Here is an 11,379-nt window from a genome sequence, read left to right as displayed (position 1 = left end):
TTGGCTCCATAGCTCAGTGGTTAGAGCACTGGTCTTGTAAACCAGGGGTCGCGAGTTCGATCCTCGCTGGGGCCTCATCTTATTCTTAAAATCACCCAAAGATTATTTTTATTTTTTAGCAATGTGGCACTGACAATTATTGGAATAACACAGCTGATCAACGTGGAATATTAACGAAGCATAAATGTGTGTTTTAAAGGAGCCTGCATGGAATCTGCAGTGTGTAGAAGAGATTTTTTTTTAAATATAAATTTCCAAATCATTTGGAAAAGTAAAGTAAACTACTAATGTAAAGATACTAATTTAAAGTGCTTTTTCTTTGTATTTAAAATCCAAACAAGAGCTAAATAAATTGCGTTATCTAAATGTGGGTAGATGACATTGATCTCACTGGAATAATGGTGTATTTGTGTGCTGAATACTAGCTCTGTTTTGAAAAAGGTCATTGATATGCTGAGCATTCAATCACGTAGGTAGTGCCAGCCTATCTCTGCTAACTTCCTTTACAAAGCTGGCATCCCTCTGAAAGGTAATTTAGCTCTTTTCTTACTGGAAAGTAATTTAGCTCTCTCGCCGGAAACACATAATTTACAGAACAGGTCTCCCTGTTAAACAAAGCAGCAATGGAGAGATGAATGTCATTTTAGTAGACTTCTCAGGACGTGCAAGTGTCTAAATTAGTCACTATATAATTATGTTTATTATAACAAATGTGTATATGTTTAACCATATATATATATATAGAGAGAGAGAGAGAGAGAGAGAGAGAGAGAGAGAGAGAGAGAGAGAGAGAGAGAGTTAAAGCTTTTTTATAAAAAAAAAAAAAAAAAAAAAACGTGGACAAAAGACCTGCTGTTTATCACAAATTATTTATAAATGGTGTTATATTGACACCTACTGGCATTATTAGTGAATTTATTTAAAAATAATAATTTATGTAGTGAGTGTAACTATGTAATACCAATAGATGGCAGTGTTGCACTACAATAAATATTTTTCATTATTTAATAATACCTTTTATTAATTAATTTTATATTATAGTTAATTTTCTTTTCTTTTCCATTGATTTATGGATTATACAAACTTAACTGTATATTGTTCAATGTTTCAAAATGAACAAATATATAATAATGCTAATGTTCCTTGAATAATAATATATTTAACACAGACAGACACACACACACACACACACACAAAGGAGATTAAGAAATGACCTGCTTTTGTGGATTTAATAAGAAAGGTCCAGTAATACACGGTTTTAATAAAAATAGCTTTTTAAAAAAGTAATTGCCATGTTTTTAAATTAATTAAAATAATTTACATAATCTCAATTTAATATATTTCATGGTTAGTAACTATGTGCATTAGACTGCAGTATATTGATTTATTTATTTTTACAGATGAATGATCTGCACCTTACTAAAGAAACTGATTGGTCTCTTGTCTTGCATATAAGCCATTAAAGGGGGTGGGGGGGGAATGCTCGTTTTCACTCAATATCCTGTTAATCTTGAGTACCTATAGAGTAGTCCTGCATCCTTCATAACTCCAAAAAGTCTTTAGTTTTATTATATTCATAAGAGAAAGATAGTCTGTACTGATTTTTCCCGGAAAAACACGACCGACTGGAGGCGTGACGTGTGGGCGGAGCTAAAGAATCACGAGCGCCAGTAGGCTTTTGCGTTGAGAGCATGTGGAAGCTGTGACATTACCGTGAGGAAAAACACATCCAAAACAAACCATGGCTAACAGTCAGATTCAGCGTATATTTATGATCCAGAATCAGATCCAGAGGCTGGAATTTAACGAGCAGCATCAGTAAAGACGTCTCTATGTGGTACGTACTGAAACTGTATATATTTGCTTAGCGGTTTTGGAAAATGACTAAGTTCCACTTTATGTCTTCTTTTTATTTATTTTTATTTTTTTAAGCTGTACATGTGGAAAGTGCAGTTTGATGACAACATCGCATGTTGTTTACTTGATGTGCTTATGCACCGATAGCTAAGTTAACAACACAGAGATATTTGAAGCAGTTTTACTCACCTCCTGCGGTTGCAACACACGATCGTGACCCTTTTTCGTTGGGACTGCATTATCCTCAAGAAATAAACGATGTGCAAACCCGGCGTCAAACTGGGCCTTGTTTGTAAAACAAGCATCTTCGAAATGCAGGGAACAAACAAAATTTCTGTAAAAATAAACTCCATCCACTGGTCCCTTAATGCTGTTTTTTTTTTTTTTTGGTAATCTGTGCAGGGTTGTCTTGCCCTGGCAACCGAAGACACACTCCTTTTGTGACATTTCGCGACGTTCTCGCTCTGATCAGTGAAGTCTGTTGTGCTCTCAGTGCTCTGCTATACGGGAGCGCGCGCTCTTCCGGCAGAAGTGCCCTCAGGACCCATATAAGGAAATTCCGCTCCATTTAACGTCACACAGAGCCATACTTGAAAAAAAGTTCCGGAAGTTGAAGTCGGGTGGGGGCTGCCATCTTTTAGCAGAACTTCACTTGCGTTAGCATTCCCATTGACTCCCATTCATTTTGGCGTCACTTTGACAGCGAATAACTTTACATCTGAGGCGTTTAAAGACTCCGTTTGTCCATTATTTATTTCTAAAGATACACGACAATGTATAAAGGGCTACATTACCTTCTATGTTACGTAATGGCCCCGTATAAACAGTTTTTGTAAAAAATAGGCTAACGATTGCGTCATAACCACTCGTCTCTCTGTCGCATTACCATACAGACAGGAGGAGAAGCTCGCAGGCAATTAACTTAATATGGCGTACTGGCGTTACATTTTAAAATACTATACAAAATAATTAATCAGAATACTTACTCCTGCTCACTCACGCCAAAGAACTCCCCGCTCAAGCTCGCCGTCTCTGCAAGATTAACGATGGCAGTTTGCACGCACAGCTACTAGAAGATTTACATCTGTCAGACAGGTTGCTGACGTCGTCAAGCTTCATTTGAGTCTGCGCGTCAGAAACGGAAGTGCTAAAAAATGCTAAAAATGGGCTTCACTTGTCTCAATTGAGTCCCAATGGGGTCGCTGTGTCCATTTCTTTTACTGTCTATGAAAAAAACTTTCCGAAACTTGTGACAAACCAGAAGGAGTACAACTTAATTTTTGAAACTTTGTCCATGTTTAGCATGGGAATCCAACTCTTTAACAGTGTAAAAAACTCAGTATGCATGAAATAGCATTTCACCCCCCCTTTAATAGTCATGGGAATTAAATATTAATAATATTCTGCCACCCATATGGTGCTTCTGATCATCCTTCCCTTTGTCAAGAAGATTTAGTGTACATAAAAAATAAATAAATAAATAAATAAATCCTGTCATTACATTTAAAAATGGCATTTATTTTCTGCAGGAAAACTGAGCCGCCTTCTGTGTGGAATACATTTTCCAGACAATGACACAGTGATTATTACATATGATGTAAAATCAGCAAATGTTGAATGGTTGATGACTACTGCCCCCCTTATGAAAGATGGATCATGTGGCTGTAGGATGCACGGTGGGTTGTTTCGAGCCATTTCAAATCAGAACAACCATGTCACCCCAACATGAACCCATTTCATATCTCACATTAGTCACTCTGTCTTCCTGGTAATTACGGTCAATTAATGGGACACTAGTGAGTGCTCTCCTCTAGCAAAGCTTTAAGTGAAGCGCTGAACCTGAACAACTCCCATTTCCTGTCACGTTTCTCTGTCCTCTTATCAAAAGGTCGATCACCACAGACCCAGATCCTGCCGTTCTCGAGAGGCACTGGAGCATTTCTCTCTGCCATGTGTCACTGCTCATCACAGCAGACACATCGCTTTCTACATTCATCCATTCATCAGGCCATGTCTTTATTGTCACCTTCGATGCATCCTTGCTGAATAAAATGATTAATTTCTTGAAAAAATTAAATTAAATCTTACTGCCCCCAGTCTTTTGAACAGTAGTGTGGTCTTCCAGACCATGAAACACAAATCTGATGAAGGTCCATTGTTGTCATGCCTAACGTTATTCCATTCAGATGTGTGTATGGCTGTAGTCTTGTCTGTTAATAGGACTGGGGTGACTGACACAAACGGGTCAGTGAGTGGAAGTAAGGGTCTGTGGCTGGCTCCAGTCCACCAGGAAATCCTACATACAGCTGTTTACTCACAGCTTGGGGCCTTCCTGAGGACCTGCCCCCTCCAGAGACCTGGAGCGCAACATGGCTACTGCCCCAACAATCAGGTTTGGACCCAACCCCTCCCCCAAGTTAACAGCAGGTTACAACGGCATAGTTGGCAAATATAAAGGCTGACCAAAATAGTTATAAATTGTGACAAACACATCTGCCATAAACCATTATAGGCTTTAATGTGTTATAACCAAATTTTTACCTTAAGGAAAACATTATTATTAAAAAGACCTCTTCCCAAGAGCTACACACACTTTTTTGATTGGTCAGATTCATGTCTGAAGCACCATGGGTTGCCCTTTGGAGACTGTAAAAGCTCACTAAACAGAGGACTAGAAAGCATACGTAAAGAAAATAAACAGTCATAAGGACCTTGGAGCTCAGCAGATGTGGTGCTGTGCGTAGAGAGCAGCAAACATCTGGTTAACTCTCCTATTGAACAATGAAAGATCTGGCTTTACGGCCATCCGTAGCAATAATAGCATTACATTATCAGGTGAATTATCTCCTGCTATTGTGCTCTGTGAATGGGAAGAGCTGAGATACCCTCCCCAGGTGAGTGATAACATCTCCTGGTAGAGGTTTTCTGAAGAACCAAATGCGCAGCAGACAGGAGATTGACCCCGAGAGGTTGAGTTCCAGCCGCTCCGATGGTTCACTCTGGGATTTTGTGAATTCTCTCTAAGACCTCAGAATCTGGTCTGGAAACAAGAGGTTCTAACAGAAGTCTGGGTAACCAGCAATTACTGTTGGTTTAGAAGAGAAAGCCCTGCAGTTTAAGGTTGTTTTACAAATTGGAAATATTGGTCATTTTGGTCAGTTGGTGAGTTGTGTAATGTGCAGGTTGAGGAAGGACAATCTTTTAACCCTATTGCTCTTAGAAAATGATACATAAAAAAGAAAAAAAATGTTTTTGTTCGAAATTTGTTATTATTATTATAAATAAATACTACTAATTTTCTATAATTTCTGGCACTTTATGGTTTTGGATTTGAGTTCCGAACTTCAGAATGTTGCTCTTAGAAAATAAGGTATAAAAAAGAAAATAATCAGTCAATCCTATTAAACTGCTGAATTCAAGTAAAACATTTGTTTTACATAATATATATTTAAACAAAAACATTGAGAACTTTGACAAGGCTGCCAGTAGGCCAAAGAATGTTTTTGATTAACTAGTCTGGCCAATATATCAATCTATACTTGAGCTCTTGGAGTCACATCCTGTGTTTTTTATTTGAAAGAATGACATTAAAAAAGGAGTAGGAAATGACAAGAACTAGTGTAAAGGAGCAATTGCAGATTACTAAAGCTGACATCATTGTTCTGTCTGTTTTGCATTTTATTTGTGCCTGTGGAAGAATGAACCTGAGCTGAAATCCCAAACCGATAAAGCCCAAATCAGCCTCAGCTGTGAACAGGCCAGCAGGGTCATGGCTAAAATGTATGTAACATCTTCTTGCTGCAAAAAACTTGTTCTTTAGCATTCATTGATACATATACCATGATAAATGGGAATGTTAAAGCTTTTAACAGGCTTTACAGACATGCTTGGTTTTATGCATACTTTTATCACAGCATTTTTTTTTGTCCCTTATAATGTACATATTGTAGTGCAAAATGAATAAAATAAATGAAAATGAAACCACATTATCATTATGAATGGGAATGTATTGCTTTTTTAAGGCTTCATAGACATCCTTGGTTTTAATCCAGCAGTCTGGGAGAATGAAGGCTTTTCATATGCACCATATAAGCCTGTTTCTGTGAGGATATTTGGACATAAATCACAAGCACAAATATGCATGTACACTGCTCTTTTTGTAAGGGACAGAGACCTGGGGGCTATATAGACTGCTCACAGGCACTTGTAGTTCTCCTGCAGGAAGCATTTAGGAAATCTGGGATTCCTGTTGGTCTAGAAGAGTAAACATGGCGTTAACCACCAGGCACTGGCAGCAGACCTGTGCCTATGCTGTCTGTACACATACAGTAGCTCCTCATTCATGAGCTGCTAATGCACCACTAAGCTAACGGCTCTGAAAACAAAAAATTGTCGTACAAACAGGTGGGAGGCCAAATTAAGGAAGACCTCATTTTGAATAATCTAATTCTTAGTTATTATTATTTAATATAACTCTAAAGTGAATTTAACACAGAAAGCCTATTTAAGCAATATCTAAACATTTGATTGCTAAACATTACAAGTTTCTTGAATCGGATGTTCATCATGACATATGACAAATAACTAATCTTGATGCAATTAGCCCCACTGTTTTTCCTTTATTCACTTTCCCTCAACGGTCTACACATCTGCTGATGATTCCTCGTCTTTTCCAAGGACGCCAATGTGGTCTACATATGTTTGGCTGCATTTCCTTTTCCATTTAGCCCAGGTTCCCTCTGAATTAGTAATGTGTTGAATTAGTAATGTGCTTTATGCCATCATACAGATGTCCACCGGCAGGCAGTTCTCTTAAATTATATTTGGATAGACCCTTTTCAAAGCGAATTGGTGATGAATTAGCAATGACGCACCATTGCTCAGGCTCTCTTCACATCAGATGTTAAATGTAGCTTGTGTTCCTGTTTCTCTAATTCTCCGTGTCACAAATCTGCTGATCTGTTTTCACAGACTTTTCATGCAGCAACATTCGGTGGATGTAACAGAGCAAAGCTTTCAGGCAAATGTCATTCATATTATCTAAAGTTTCAGACTCGGGACGCTCCGGAAACCGACCCAGCATGGCACAGGGAATAAATTATATCAGTTCTGGGAAGTGGCTGTAATGCAAACAAACGTGCAAAATGTGCTAATGGATGGAACTTTTCACACCCAGCAAACCAGTGTAATGTACACTGTAATTAATTGTGGTTGGCCATTTTCTGCTCAGCAGATGTGTACTTTGTCTCTTTTTGTGTGAATTGTGTGTCAGATTAATATTCATTAACAAAAGCATTGGGGTTTTAAGTAGGGTTCCTTGCTCTCTTCTTAACAGCTTCTCAGGTTGTGCTGCCTCCAGTGTATTTTCCGTGGCCCACCTGTAACATAATCAAAGCTGATGACTGTCTGAGGACAGTTCCCTTTGACTAGCTGCCCAGAGTAAAGAGAGATGTCCCTCACGAGAGTATGTGGATATCGAAACAGGGTACCTTTCTACTTTGTTCAGTCTGCGTGTACAGGTTCCTTGAAAATTATTTGCCCACACAGATTTCGCAACTAGTTCAAGGTGGTCACATGGATTTGCTGCATTGAACAACATAAAGCTGCTTGGCTTGAAAGTGACTTAGATGCTCCATAAATACATTACTGGCAATAGACAGTCAACATGTTTCCCGAACATTTGCTGTTATATATTATATACAGTATTCCTGTTTTCCTGTTGGATAAAAGCGTCTGCTAAATGATTAAAGGTGAAAGGATTTGGAGTCTGTTTAAATAATAAATTAGCAATAGTTATAGTGGTGCATGCATATTTTAAGACCACTAATCTGATGCAATGTAACAAAAATACTCTTGACTATCCTATATTGAATGTGTTTACTTATGACACAATCTAATAACACATTAAGTTTTAGAAGCTAGAAATAGGAATTTAACTGATTCCTTTAAAATAAAGTGGGGTAGGATTAAGCAATAGCAGAACACAGACTTCTCTATTATATTGAATCTGATGCAGTACAGGGTTTGTGCTGCGAGCTGTACTCAGTCAGAGCAGGAGGCTTTGATGTTGGCTCATCATGGTCCATTCCACTAGCACCCATATGGACTCACTTTTCTCTGGTCTGTTTTGGATCTCTCGCTCTCCCTTATTTATAGCCCCAGCATTGGTTGTAAAACAAGCCCCTCTCAAAAGTTGCTCTCATTCATCAATGCTTGCAGTGATGCTTTTGCCCTGAAATTCATGCAGCATGTACTACAGAATGTCATCATGAACCAGAAAACATCACCCTAATTTTGCTACATTCACACAAACAATATTTAAAGGGGGGGGGGGGGGTGAAATGCTATTTCATGCATACTGAGTTTTTTACACTGTTAAAGAGTTGGATTCCCATGCTAAACATGGACAAAGTTTCAAAAATTAAGTTGTACGTTTGAAGGAGTATTTTTGTTCCCAAAATACTCCTTCCGGTTTGTCACAAGTTTCGGAAAGTTTTTTTTGAGTATGGCTCTGTGTGACGTTAGATGGAGCAGAATTTCCTTATATGGGTCCTAAGTGCAAGTGTTTTTGTTTGTTCCCTGCATTTCGAAGATGCTTGTTCACAAGGCCCAGTTTGACGACGGATTTGCGTATCGTTTATTTCTTAAGGATGATGCAATCCCAAGGAAAAAGGGTCACGATTGTGTGTTGGAACCGCAGGCGGTGAGTAAAACTGCTTCAAATATCTCTGCCTCCTTGTTAGTGCGTCCCCTCCCATGCCGAGACCCAGGTTCGAGCCCCGCTCGGAGCGAGTCGTTGCTGCTGCTGCTCTCGTTCAGTTTCAGCCTCTGGATCTGATTCTGGATCATAAATAAACGGCTGAATCTGACTGTAAGCCATGGTTTGTTTTGGATGTGTTTTCCCTCACGGTAATGTCACAGCTTCCACATGCTCTCAACGCAAAAGCCTATTCGCGCTCTTGATTCTTTAGCTCCGCCCACACGTCACGCCTCCAGCCGGTCGTGTTTTTCCGGGAAAAATCGGTACAGACTATCTTTCTCTTATGAATATAATAAAACTAAAGACTTTTTGGAGTTATGAAGGATGCAGTACTACTCTATATGTACTCAAGATTAACAGGATATTGAGTGAAAACGAGCATTTCTCCCCCCCTTTAAGGTCCAGTGCATGCCAGCTGCTTACATGTTTATGGGAACTTTCAGGATTCTTTTATTTCAAGTTTAAAAGAACCACATTCCTTTGAAATATAACTCTTGTGTAACATTATGAACTTAATTTTGAACTTAAAATCTGTAAGCTTAAGTAAACTTCAACGGATCCATTTCATGAGCCCCAAAACCATTTCCACATTATGTGTTCACTGGTAATTATGCTTGCTAATGCATTAATGGTGTGCAGTCCATTGAGAAGACATATGCTTGGAAATAGACTTCCTAATTATTCTTAATGTATGGGCAAGAGCAAAGGCCACAGTCGTATATGAAATAACCCAATTTGGTTGTCTGTCTTTAGAGCATGGTCTTTATGTTTGAGCAATGTCCTGTGACCATTCACTCCTCTATTTATTTTTGTTTCCTCTCGTTGTGAGGGACAAAGAGCAGGCATCCCTCTGACCTCCTGGGGTTCTCCGGGAGGAGGGTGTTTTCTATGCAAACAACCCCGAATACAGGTAGAGTTATCTTTGCCTGACTCCCTGCACCCAGTTCCCAGCAGCCAAGCTTTGAGCTCACTGTGGGAGCCATGGAGGGCTGACCTCTAATAAATATTCTGTTTGAACTCTGTAGCGAGTGTAATTTCTGCCTGTTATTTCCACTGATAGAAAAGAAACATTGATGAGAGCTGTGGGAGATCCACGGGTTGCCATGTTCACTTCAAAGGGCTTCAAACGCCTTTTTAGTATTTAATTGAAAATATCACACCTATAATAAAACACTGTTTCCACTTACTCTGATGGTTTATTGCTTTTTGTAAATGGTTTAAAGCAATTCTGACTTATTTACCTGACTTATATTTAAAGATGCCGCAAACCCTGCGACTGAATTCAGTGACGAATGAGCTCTTACAATGACTTAAAGTTTTGTGTGACTTAAAAACATTCAGCTCAACCAGTGTTGTCTGACTCCAGAACAAAAGATTTCAATGAGTCGGTTCATTTTTGTGAATTCAAAACAGAACATGACAAGTGAAGTCTGATTCCTGAGGTAACAGTATTTTGAAGGGGTCCCATAGCAAATTCTGTGCACAGGGCTCAGAATTTCTAGCAATGCCCATGCTAAGGTGCCACAGGACACACGCTCTGTCCATAACGGATTAAAAGAGGGCAATAAAATATAAGGTGGCAAATAAGTTAAATAAGTGTAGTTGACAGACCAGACAAAAATGTTTAGAAAATCCACTAAACAGGCTCTCAAAGAATAGAAGGGGATTGATTGATTCTCTTGAGGAGAAAGGTTAATGACCCCCACTGCAGCACCTGACTTAGACTTGGTTCAGGTTGTGTCCTGGTTGAGGTATTCAAGTGATGCTTCACGTGAAATCATCAGATTATCAGTGCAACAGATGGCAGTTACATAGCAAGACTGCTATTTAGTGATAATCACTGCAATCTTTTCTCAGCTTTGTTACCCAATATGTAACATTAAGCGTAGTTCTAATAAAGACATCACACTAAGCCAGTTGTCCAATTCATTTTGCATTAGCTTGATTTAAAGCTAATGCTTCTTTTCATCCAAAAACAAAATGTTCTTCCTCTTAATTGGTAATTGAGAAAAGCTGGCAGTTAAAGGCAACCTAATATCTAGTGGAAAATGAGAACACAAATCTACTGTTAACTCCATCATCATGCTCAGATTGAAAACGAATGGTGCTGGTGTCAGCTTGCTGTGGCAGCTGTCCACACTTCTTGTTTTTGTGCGATGTAAAACCTTTTGAGATGTGCAATCATTTTACACTTCATTTTTTTAGGTTATTAATAAAAATAAAATGGGTGTGGGTTGACCAAAATCAAGAAGATAGTTCTGTATTTTAAATTAACATTATGCTCAGTATAAAAAATTTTAAACAGTACAATGAAGTATTTTTCAAACATATTTTACTCATAAAATTTGCTCATATATTGGGACTATTCAGAGATTATGAATTCACCTGGTATTCATTTCAACAAATTTATTTACTCAAAAGAAATCTCTTCAACTAAACACCATGTTTATACCCAGGACACTGCAATTCAAGCACACATGACATAATCAAAGTTAGATTTATTATATCTGGACACAGAGTGTTTAATACAAAGAAAGGTCTAGAAGTAGAACGGTGTGTGGTATGGCACTTTCCTTTTCACAGACCAGAATTACCCTATAAGACAAATAACTCAGTCATATAGTGCATAGAATTATTTGATTATCCACTTAGCAATGAGTTACCAAATCAAAATTAATAAATACTGTACAATGATAAATCAGCAGTAAAAAATGACATGCCAAAATTTTACATTACATAAAATATCCTTAAAAAACAGCATT

At 38.3% G+C, this 11,379-nt stretch overlaps 1 non-coding gene across 1 annotated transcript; it reads left to right on the top strand.

Annotated features, from left to right (window-relative positions):
• Nucleotides 1–2: 2 nt before the first annotated feature.
• trnat-ugu (transfer RNA threonine (anticodon UGU)) lies at nt 3–75 on the top strand. Its single transcript has one exon. It is a non-coding gene; the product is annotated as a tRNA-Thr (tRNA).
• Nucleotides 76–11,379: the final 11,304 nt, after the last annotated feature.

Source organism: Carassius auratus, unplaced genomic scaffold (assembly GCF_003368295.1).
Source record: "Carassius auratus strain Wakin unplaced genomic scaffold, ASM336829v1 scaf_tig00215406, whole genome shotgun sequence".
NCBI lineage: Eukaryota > Metazoa > Chordata > Actinopteri > Cypriniformes > Cyprinidae > Carassius > Carassius auratus.
This window is presented reverse-complemented; position numbering and strand designations above follow the sequence as displayed.